Source organism: Sphaerodactylus townsendi, linkage group LG03 (genome assembly GCF_021028975.2).
Source record: "Sphaerodactylus townsendi isolate TG3544 linkage group LG03, MPM_Stown_v2.3, whole genome shotgun sequence".
Lineage (NCBI taxonomy): Eukaryota > Metazoa > Chordata > Lepidosauria > Squamata > Sphaerodactylidae > Sphaerodactylus > Sphaerodactylus townsendi.
Genome location: NC_059427.1, coordinates 70,477,371 through 70,488,488, shown reverse-complemented (window position 1 = coordinate 70,488,488; position 11,118 = coordinate 70,477,371).

Genomic DNA, 11,118 nt, shown 5'->3' with positions numbered 1-11,118 from the left:
AAACTCATAACCACAGCAGGCCCTGGAAGCAGTGTCCTGGAGAAGTGAATTACAGCAGGCATTATGGATGGAGTCAGTTTGATTTCATACTACTATCTCAGTAAACTCTGGCCTGGTGTTTCGTATGTTGCTCAATGTGCAGCCTGCCTGTTAGGGTCTTACTGGATTGCACTGGATTTAGCAAACTGTATTATGTGCAACAACAGGAATGCATGGAGTTAGTTTATTCAGCACAACCACGGTCATTAGTAACATGTGAATGAAAAGCTGACATCCTGTAAGTCTTTTGAGTTCTGAAACCACAAAGAAACAAACATTGTTGACATGTCTCAGCTTTGCCTGCACTCTGCTTTTAAAAAATCTTGGAGAAAAAGAAAGGAATGTGTCAACTATAGTTTCTGTTATTAAAGAAACCATGGAGGTGGGGGTTGGGCCCATCATTAAAAGAAACTACTGTGTGCAGGCCATCCACAAAAGCAGTATGATTCTTAGCTGAGAAGGGAAATCAGACAATGGTGTGGAGGAGGCAGCATCATGGAGAGACACAGTATGGAAAGGAAATTATTGTTGTGGACTTCTGATCACAGTTGTTTCATCTGTCCTCCAAAAGGAATGGGAATATTTTGTTTAACATGCTGTTTAACATCTATATGTGTCCACTGGCCAAATTGGTCTCCAGTATGCTGATGATACTCAGCTGTATGAGTTTATTGGAAACCATCCAGATGCCAGCTCTCTGGAGGCTGTAGTGCAGGGGTCTTCAAACTATGCCCCCCCAGATGTTCATGAACTACAATTCCCATCAGCCCTGCCACTTAGCCATGCTTGCAGGGGGTGATGGGAATTGTAGTCCATGAACATCTGGAGAGCCATAGTATGAAAACCCCTGCTGTAGTGGAATGGTTAAAATAGAGCTGGTTGAAGCTTAATCCACCAAAGACAGAGGTCTTATTGTCATACCCTTATATAAAGCAGTGGTGCGACCGCACTTGGAGTACTGTGTCCAGTTCTGGTCGCCGCATCTCAAAAAGGATATTGAGGAGATAGAAAAAGTGCAGAGAAGGGCAACAAGGATGATTGAGGGACTGGAGCACCTTCCCTATGAGGAGAGGCTGCAGCGTTTGGGACTCTTTAGTTTGGAGAGGAGGCGGCTGAGGGGGGATATGATTGAAGTCTACAAAATTATGCATGGGGTAGAAAATGTTGACAGAGAGAAATTTTTCTCTCTTTCTCACAATACTAGAACCAGGGGACATTCATTGAAAATGCTGGGGGGAAGAATTAGGACTCATAAAAGGAAACACTTCTTCACGCAACGTGTGATTGGTGTTTGGAATATGCTGCCACAGGAGGTGGTGATGGCCACTAACCTGGATAGCTTTAAAAGGGGCTTGGACAGATTTATGGAGGAGAAGTCGATTTATGGCTACCAATCTTGATCCTCTTTGATCTGAGATTGCAAATGCCTTAACAGACCAGGTGATCGGGAGCAACAGCCGCAGAAGGCCATTGCGTTCACATCCTACATGTGAGCTCCCAAAGGCACCTGGTGGGCCACTGCGAGTAGCAGAGAGCTGGACTAGATGGACTTTGGTCTGATCCAGCTGGCTTGTTCTTATGTTCTTATGTTCTTATGTTCTTATGTCCTGGGGCTGGGCCAGGAAAGGGTGGATGGAGACTGCCAGCTCCCAGCTCTTCATTGCATGCAACAAACACCTATGCTGACTGTCAAGAGCTTGAGAGTGATCCTAGATGCCTTCTTATCAATGGAGGCCCAGGTCACAAATGTGGCACGCCTGCCATTTTACCATCTTTGCCAGGCAAAACAGCTGGTCCCTCACCTGTCCCAATCTGAGCTAACTACACTGAACCATGTAATAGTCACCTCCAGATTAGACTACTTCAACTTGCTCTATGCAGGGATGGCCTTGAGACCTCTCCAGAAACTTCAGCTGGTACAAAATGCAGTGGCCCAAGACCTTTCGGGGACTTCATAGTGAACTCATATCCAGCTGCATTGGCTCCATGTGGAGTACCAGATCAGATTCAAGGTTCTGATACTAATCTTCAAAGCCCTAAATGGTCTAGGATCATCATGCCTGGCAGACTGCCTCTCCCCAAATGTCCTCTGAAGAGATTTGTGCGTAGCAAACTACAATCTGCTGGTGGTCCCTGATCCTAAAACTGTCCAACCATCCTCTACCAAGGCCTGGGCTTTTTCAGCCCTGCCCTGGCCCTGGCCTGGTGGATTGCTCTGTCAAGTAAGACCAGGGCCCAGCAGGATTCACTGCAATTTTTCAGGCCTATAAGACGGAGCTGTTCCGCCAGGTCCATGATTGAAGACTGCAACAGTTTTCCACCCTGCTGGCCTTCCTTCCCCATCCCTCCCATCTTCCCTCCCCCCAAAATGACTGATGAAAATATTGGTGTGAGGGCAGTGGTGAGCTTCAAATAATTTAACAACCGGTTCTGGTGGTGGGATTCAAATAATTTAACAACTGGTTGCATACAAGCACCATTTTAACAATTGTTTCTGCTGAAGTGGGGCGAACCTGATGAATCCCACCACTGTGTGGGGGTCATTTTGGTTTTGATTGATTTATTCTCAGATTTAATGGCACCAAAGTTTTATGTATTATGGAATTTAATTGAAATGGTATGGGTTTTATTGAGGGATGTTTTATAATGTTGAAAATTATTTGTTGTAAACTGCCTTGAGCCAGTTTGGGCAAGGATGGCCTAGAAGACAAATAAATACAATAAAAAAATAAAACTAAATATTTCATAACAATTGTAAATATTTCCTCAATGGATCTTAATTGTAGTATGACTCTGGCCACTTTCCCATTAGGACTTGAAAGCTTCCCACCTAGTTGAGGAGAGGGAACAAATGGGTGTCTGTGTGTCCCTCACGTCTTTTGATGCTGCAAAAGACGTGAGGGAGAGGACCAGAGAGACTTTGATGGAAGATGGTTGGCGCCCCTTGGAAGGTGCAGTCTCTCTCTCTCTCTCTCTCTCTCTCTGTGCCTCTGTGTGTGTACATGTGTGTGTGCCCCCCCTCTGGAAATCTGATATGGGGTAGTAGGGTTGCTGTCCTATAAGTTCTTTTTTGCTTCTACCTGCTGCCCATATATTTGTAAAATCACCTCATAAAAGGAAGACATGAGATAAGAGACCAAATATAAAAAGCCTTGCCTGAGGGGAGTTCTTCCTTATCTGCTGTCTAACTTTCAGGAAAACAAATCTAGGTTTTTAGAGATATTCACACAAACCAGATTCTTTAATGAGAGAACTATTCATCTGGACAGTTATACTTGGCACAACGTTACAGTCAATTTAGCCAGTGTGGTGTAGTGGTTAAGAGCAGGTGGACTCTAATCTGAAGAACCAGGTTTGATTCCCCACTCCTCCACATGTGAGGTGGAGTCTCATCTGGTGAATCACATTGTTTCCCCACTCTTACATTCCTGCTGGGTGACCTTTTGCTAGTCACAGTTCATTCAGAACTCTCTCAGCCCCACCTACCTCACAAGGTATTTGTTGTGGGGAGAGAAAGGGAAATGAGTTTGTAAGCCCCTTTGAGTCTCCTTACAGGACAGAAAGGTGGGGTATAAATCCAAGCTCCTCTTCTTCTTTCTTCTTCATTTATTGGATTGTTCCCTCTTTGAGAAACTTCAAGTACACAGTTTTCTCTTTCTCTCCTTTTGTGCCAGAATTTCAGGCAAGAGGTTGGGAAGAAACTTAAAAAATGCATGTGATGGGCCCAACATGAGGACTTTTGTTCTGTCATTCATTCAAGATCCCTCAATTGAATAATGTTGAGAATGAAATGAAGGTACTTTTTAAAAAATATATTTTGAGATGGACTATTTTTTCCAGAAACAGTGGAAGAACATCAAAGCCACACTTTGAAATCTGTCTCAGTGTATAAATAGCTTTGCTGAGAGGTTCCTTGTGCCTTCTGCTCAGCAGAGTTCGACTGAGAAAAGGGTTATAAAAAAGAATTATTCATTTCCCTCTCCTAATTAACTACATATTGGTAAAACATCCTGGGAGAATTGGGTTAGGCAAAGTAGGGTGGTTTTCCAGTGTCCCTTCTTGTATGCACTGGAGAAAACGACATTGCCTGTCAAAACCTCTCCTCCCCCTTTCAAGAATGAAGAATGTAAGATGTTTCCATCCTGACATATTCTTGACGGAGATTGATGGGAGGGAAATGGAATTTGCAGAGCAGTGACCTAATGCAGATTGTGCTCCGCTTGGGGACAGAAGCATCCAAGGCTCAGTACGCGAAAGTTGTTATTAGGAAGCTGACGTCCACCGAGAGCTGGTATCTCTGGAAAACACCTGATCTGACTGAAGCGCTGCGAATGTCTCTGCACAGACTTATTTCTGCCATGGCTGATTGCTGCATGATACTGAGGAAGCTAAACTGCTCTTGTCATTGGGGAGATGGTGCTGAGCCACAGAAACCTGTTTTGTGCAGTCTTTGAAGGGAGTTCTATTTGGACAGGTGTAGCTGAGCTTGAATAATTTACCTAAGCACACGGTTAGTCAGTTGTAGATGCTGAGTGAGATTAATTACAGAGCCTGGGAAAATGGCAATGGGGGTGTTTTTGTAAAAAAAATGTTTTTAAATTAATGGATTTCATGCTGCTGAAATCTTCCACAGACTGACAGCCCCTGGAGGCTGAAGTGCTATTTGTGTTGCTTATGGAACAAGAACAGCTCACGGAGGATGGTGGGGACTTTTGTTTGTCACCCCCTGCTTCTCTGCTTTCCCTTCCTGCCCTTAGCAGTGCCCAGTGACAGCACGTGTACTACAGTGGACAATTGTCTGCTCAAAAGCAAAAGGAAACTACAAAGTAAGGCAAATAGCTCAGCAAAAGTATAAATAAAATAACCAAACACAAATGTAATAAGTACATATATTCCCATGACAAACACGAAGTTCCAAAATTGTGTAACAAATATCTCTGCTGATCTGAATTTGTTAACCTGCTCCTACGCATGGAGCCTGCTGGGTGTTCTTGGTGTAGTCACAGTTCTCTCAGAACGCTCTTAGCCCCATCTACCTCACAAGTTGTCTGTTGTGGGGAAAGAAAGGAAAGGAGTTTGTAAGTCACTTTGAGACTCCTTGGGGTAGAGAAAAGTGGGATATATACCCAACTCTTCTTCATCATAACAATGTCCCCTCAACTTTTCAAAAATATAACCAATGGCTAAATAATAACAATACCATAAATAGCATGAGAAATATCACTTAAATATACAATTTAATGTTGTATAAATCTGAAGGTTGCAAGAAGCTCCTGAGTACTACCCATTTTGAAAAAGGGTAGTATTGTTTTAAAATAAGAAGTACCTGGGAGCCTATCTTGCCCAGCATATCAGGCCTCCAACCCAGAGATGGTCTTTGAAGCAGACTAAACTAGCCTTGATTATTTCTGCCATTGGCCTACCTGGTTTTTTTCCCCATCAGTCCCAAACTGAATAGCAACAGGCAAATTTAAATTTTCATACAGGAAAATTAATAAGCAGGTGCAAATGTGTAATTGACAAGCATTTTCCCCTGCCCTGGGATGGTGGAAAGTCTATTAAGACTGTATCAACATGGTAGCAGTTATGTATCTAAGTAGTGGGTTTGAGTGGGGGATAGATTTGCTTCCTCTGGTCATTGGCTCCCACAATCCAAATGAGACCTGGATGCCAGTTTAATCATTCACTTAATAAATATTTTCTTCTACCTTTCTCACATCTGGTTCCCATCAACTTCGTTGAATGTTACTATTATGGGAGAAGGCAAAAAAGTTATCTCTTTTCCACTCCATGCAGAATTTTATCATGTGCTCTGTCATGCCCTCACCCCATCATTTTCTGAATTGAAAAGTCCCGGACTTCTATAGCCTTTCCTCGTAGAAAAAGTGCCTCAACCCCATTGATCTCAGTTTTGTTTTGAGCATATACTGGAGGAGGGGTAATCTATGTATTCTACACTTACAGTCCAATCCAGAGGCCTGGGCAGGCAAGCACGGCACTGCTGCCAGCCACCACACTGCCTCCAGAGGGCTTTTTGGTTGCATGGGGAGACAAAAAAGAAAAGTAAAAAAATCTGCTACTGAAAAACCCTATGTAGGGGTCCATGGACCTCCATGGACCTGACTCAGGTCAGATCCTGGGGCCGCGGTATATCCAGTCAAAGCTGGGGTGGAAGGCAACAAACGCTAACTCCACCCCCAGCCTGCTCTGGAACTCCCTTGCTACACTGTATTGGGACATCCCAGGAGGCTGCCACAGCCACCTACTGGTGGATTTGCCCCTTTGCCAGGACAACTGCCCTAGGGAGGGCATTTCCGCTGAGATAGGGCTGTGCCGACTCCAGGAGTTGCTTCAGCCCCCGCACTCTGGATTGGGCTGTTAGTTACTTGGAGGAAGGGTGGAGGAAATGCAATAGATAAAAGTACTGTAAAATGTAGCATTACACTATAGGATACCCCCTTGCAAATATTTCATCTGAATTTCAAAGGTTACCTATTCTCTGAGGGAAAAAAAATGCATGTCTTATACCAGTATAATAGTTAAACTCCAGACGTCATTGTCAGTGGAATTGATGGTGAAATACCAACAATCTTGATAGAAGAAAAGCTGAGAATTTTATGAACACAGTGTGTAGTTTTGCTCAACAAATGCTTACAGAGTAACCAGAAACATCGTATACAGAAAGCTAATTTTAGGAATGACCCATTGGGTATATTTTGGAACCTTTTCCATAAATTGTCTGCTATTTCCCTTCAGTGTCTATTCCTTTGATGAGAGAGTTATTTCTAATGCTGCTAATTTATAGACATAATTCCAGAGTAGACTCACTTGCAGACAATTAAAATATACTACTTTCTAATTGCAGACTATTACAAAGTCGCTGCCAGATATTACAAGACTGCCAACATGTATTAAGTAAACAGCTCTTCTGAAGTCCACAGGCTGCCCAAATCAGCACAGAATCTCAGTCTGTTGGTCTGAGGATTACTTTGTCATCCTTGAAGCTTTTATTTATACCCAATGGCTTCTGGAGACCAGATGAAATATGCAGTGACCATTTCATTCACTTTGGAGTCTTTTTGCCTCTACAAATTTGTCCAAAATGTGTTGCTCCCAAATTGTACCCAAAATCTGTCATCAGAACTAGGGCCTTCAACTTGTGCAGAATCCGATTCACTGTCTAATGAAATGATATACATGATTGCTTATGCCAGGCCAGTAATGCTTTCAAAAATCATACCTTCTAAATTCTACATTTCTAAATTAAGATTTTTCCCCAATATGCTTCTTAAACCAGCCACCCAAATTAATTTAAAAATCCAGTTGAGATATGCTGACTTACTACAAATAAAGAAGAATTTGGTGATCCAACTCCAGTGTGTTCTGCTTATCTTCTCAATAACAGGGTTGACTAGGATAGCAGTTCTCAGATTTCAGCAGTCCAAAGACCCCATGTTGATAGCAAAATTTTCTTGGACCCTTAAGCTCTCCTCTCCTCCCTTGCCAGTGATAATCTGAACAGCCCCCTCCCATCAGAATGTATAGCAAGCTGTACATGTAGCATGAAGGCTGCACCCATGCTCTAAAGTATATGCTGGTAACTTGCTTATTGGTTAGCAAAGTTCTGGTCAATGGCTGGCCAAAGACGAACAGGAAGGCACCAGAAAAAAATCTTTCAGAACTTAAGAATGTAAACATTGTAGTACTTTGGTCCTTCCAAAGCATTTTCTTGGCTACTCTCTTCTAAAAGTACTGTGGTGATTACTGATGGCATTATTTTGGCATGGACCATTGTGTAAATGACTGGCTCTTACATTTGTTCCAAAACACAGGCTCTTTTACAGTGTGCATGATGTTTGCTTGCTTGTCAGTTTGGCAAGGTCAAACAATCAGTCAAATAGCCCAGCATGATGACCATTCCTTAAGGACCAAAGATCTGTCGGAAATAGTCTTGCACAGGTTATTCTTGTCTGCCACCACATAGACTTTGATCTATCTCTGTGTTATACAGAGAAATTTGGGCAGTTCGTCAGCTGGTCTAGAAAGGGAATTTCAGTAGTTACCAATGACATGGAGTGTCTTGCGACTTAGCTAATAGCTATTTGCGTAATATATTAACTAGCATTCCCAGGGCTCTCCTACTCAGTTTTCAAAAAGAGGACAAGGCACTAAAAAGAAAATTGGTGCCTTAGGGTTCATTTATATGATCATGTAAAATATAGTACAACAATATTATTTCTTTTGTGCAATTACCATGCAAACCCTTCACTGGTAACTATGAAAGATAGACTGGGGAAATAAGGGGCAAAGAATCCAAATAACTTGCTGTAGAATCTCACTTCCAAGGGTGGGATGCCTGTACTGCTGTATATCTGTTTTAAAAATGGGAAGGCTAAGCATGTGCTCCATTGCTAAGAAAGGATCCATCTTTGTCAATTTCATGTCCACTATTAAAACTGGTAAGTGAAACTGGCAAGACTGTTTTGTCTTCATCCCATCCTACTAAAGTAAAAAAAAAAATCTGACTCAGCAGTGGAGCATTGGACTTTATGCTTGATTTTGCTCGAAACTCAAGTTTTCAGATTCAAACTGTAATCTGACAGATGTAGTTGATTTAGGCCAAAATTAGAAACAGGCACGTTCAATTAGAAGCCAGGATCTCAGACCAATGTCCTGCTGTATGCCACTCCTATAGCAGGATAGCAACTGCAAGCCAAGGCAATCATAAATTTTATGCTCTGGGATTTTATGGGCCCATCGCCTGAAACTGAACTGGAGAAAAGCTGTTTTTCAATAGTAGAGGGCAAGCCTTGCACACAGGGCAATCCCAGGTTAATTTACATGGTGTTTTTTAAAAAAGACCTCAATTATTCAGAAACTGGAAAAAGCAAACTCAATGCTTCCAGCCCAGTTGAAATCTATACTAGTATTTACAAATATGTTTTATAACACAATGCAGGGAACTTCTCAGAAGAGGGAGCTCAGGTCCAGTACAGGAGTTTTAGAAAAGTGGAGGGGTAGCCACAACACCCTTATCCCTCTCTCCTTCAACCCTTGGTCCACCCACTGCCCAGGCTTGTCCTCCTTGACTGCTTTAGCGCTGTGTCCAATAAAGGCCTGCCTAGAAGCAGAGTCACCCCAGGCTCCTCCACTGTTCTTTGGTTAGGGTGGGGCCTGGCCCATTCTCAGTTTCTGGGCCAATGAGCCTCCCTCTGATTTCTGCCTCTGTTGGCCTCACCCATTCTGAGGCTTCAGAAAGGTCATCTTCCTGGTTGGTACTGCTCCGAGGAGGCCACCATTACTCTCCTCTGCTTGATTCCAGACCCCTTCTGTGGTGCCTGCCATAGCTCTGTTCTAGCCCCCTAGATTGCCAACAGGGCCCACTGTTTCTGGGGTGGTGTGTCTTCATTCCTTCTTCATTCCCAGAAGGGGATCCTGCATCAGGCTCAGCATGATGCCTCTCTAGGGTTGTCATCTCCAAGTTGGCAACTACCTGGAGATTTTAGGGGGTGGAGCTTGAGGAGAGTGGGGATTGGGGAGAGGAGACATTTCAGTAGTGTATAATGCCATAGAGTCTGCCTCCCAAAACTGCCATTTTCTCCAGGTGAACTGATCTCTGTAGTCTGGAGATCAGTTGTAATAGTGGGAAATCTCCAGCCACTACCTGGAGGTTGGCAACCCTATGGCTTTCCAAGCTTCTGCCTCCATTCCCTTGAGGCTGCAGCCCTTCAGCAATGCTCCAAAGAGCCATGTGAGTGTAAGGATGGATTTTCCTGCCCTGACAATGTTGTGGTCTCCCTGCCTTGATCCATAGTTGCTGGTGGGCAGGTGGGACTCTCCAGCCTGATGTTGCCACATCCTCCTGTCCTGGCCTTGAAGTTGCTGGTGAGTGTGGGGAGGGTTTCACCAGCCCCAGACACTCATTCACATCAATTTAAATGCTGACTTATTGGAGACAAGCAGATGACTACAGGACCTCTCTCCATGCCTGGAAAAGATAACAAAGCTGTTAAAACTAGTGAAAAGAAAGGAAACTGCTAAAGTTGTGACTGAAAAATGTGACTGAAAAGATGACACATTGATGTATTTCCTCCACTAGCATAATTATTTCGGATGTATGTCTGCACTAACACAGTTCACTTTTTTGTTCACCTTATCTATTTTGATTAGAGTTTGATCTAGGATATGCCTGTGCCAGATTCCTGAAAAATGCTTGCAGGCATGGGTGCAGGTGAAGTACAGCCAGAGAAGACTGATGTGTTACAGCAAGATCCTCCAGCCTCACACCTACCTCTTCAACCAGGTCAAAGACAATAACTGATTGCAAAGTGGGTTTTAATTGGCACATGGTCACTAATGTTAGAGAGGAATGAAACTGGGTCTCTTTCGAAGAATAATAACTTTACTTCATAACATTATGGAAACACAACAGCAAAACAGTAGACAGAGAAGCAGTTTACATCTTTTTTTGAGGCAAATATGACACTCACTGACAGTCGAAGTGGCACTAGAGGGAAGGGGCTAGTTCTGGAGTGAACATTTGGAGCAAACAACCCCCTCCCTCCATAAACTGTAAACATTCCATTCAAGTCAGGCTTCATTGATTTCTTCAACAACTAAGTGCCAAATCATAGTGTTTACTCACCTGATTTATAGCTTGTCTTTAGGTCAAAATTTGTATAACTGTTGTGGTCTCTGTCATGTTGTGGGGCAAAGTGAGCCAGCCCCCACCCCCTTTATTGCCACTATCATCACTTTGGGTAAAATCCAGCCCTCCTCTTTCTCACGTGCTTTGCCAAAAGCCAGTCTCACAGGGGTATCACTTTGTAGCACACCCAGCAGCCAGGGAGATGGATAAGAACTCGTGCAGACTCTCCCAGTTAAACATGATTTCTTAAGGCATAAACTCACAGTGTTGCAAAGGACAGAATTTAGGTACAGTAAGAAAAATAAACAAAAAACAGTTGTTAACTAAATACAATTCATGTTACCTCTGATCTTTTTAGCAGTTGCAAAATGCCCCTGTCCCTGGTGATCCGTAAGTGGCTCTTGCATCGTTCTCCTCAGTCATCCTTCATG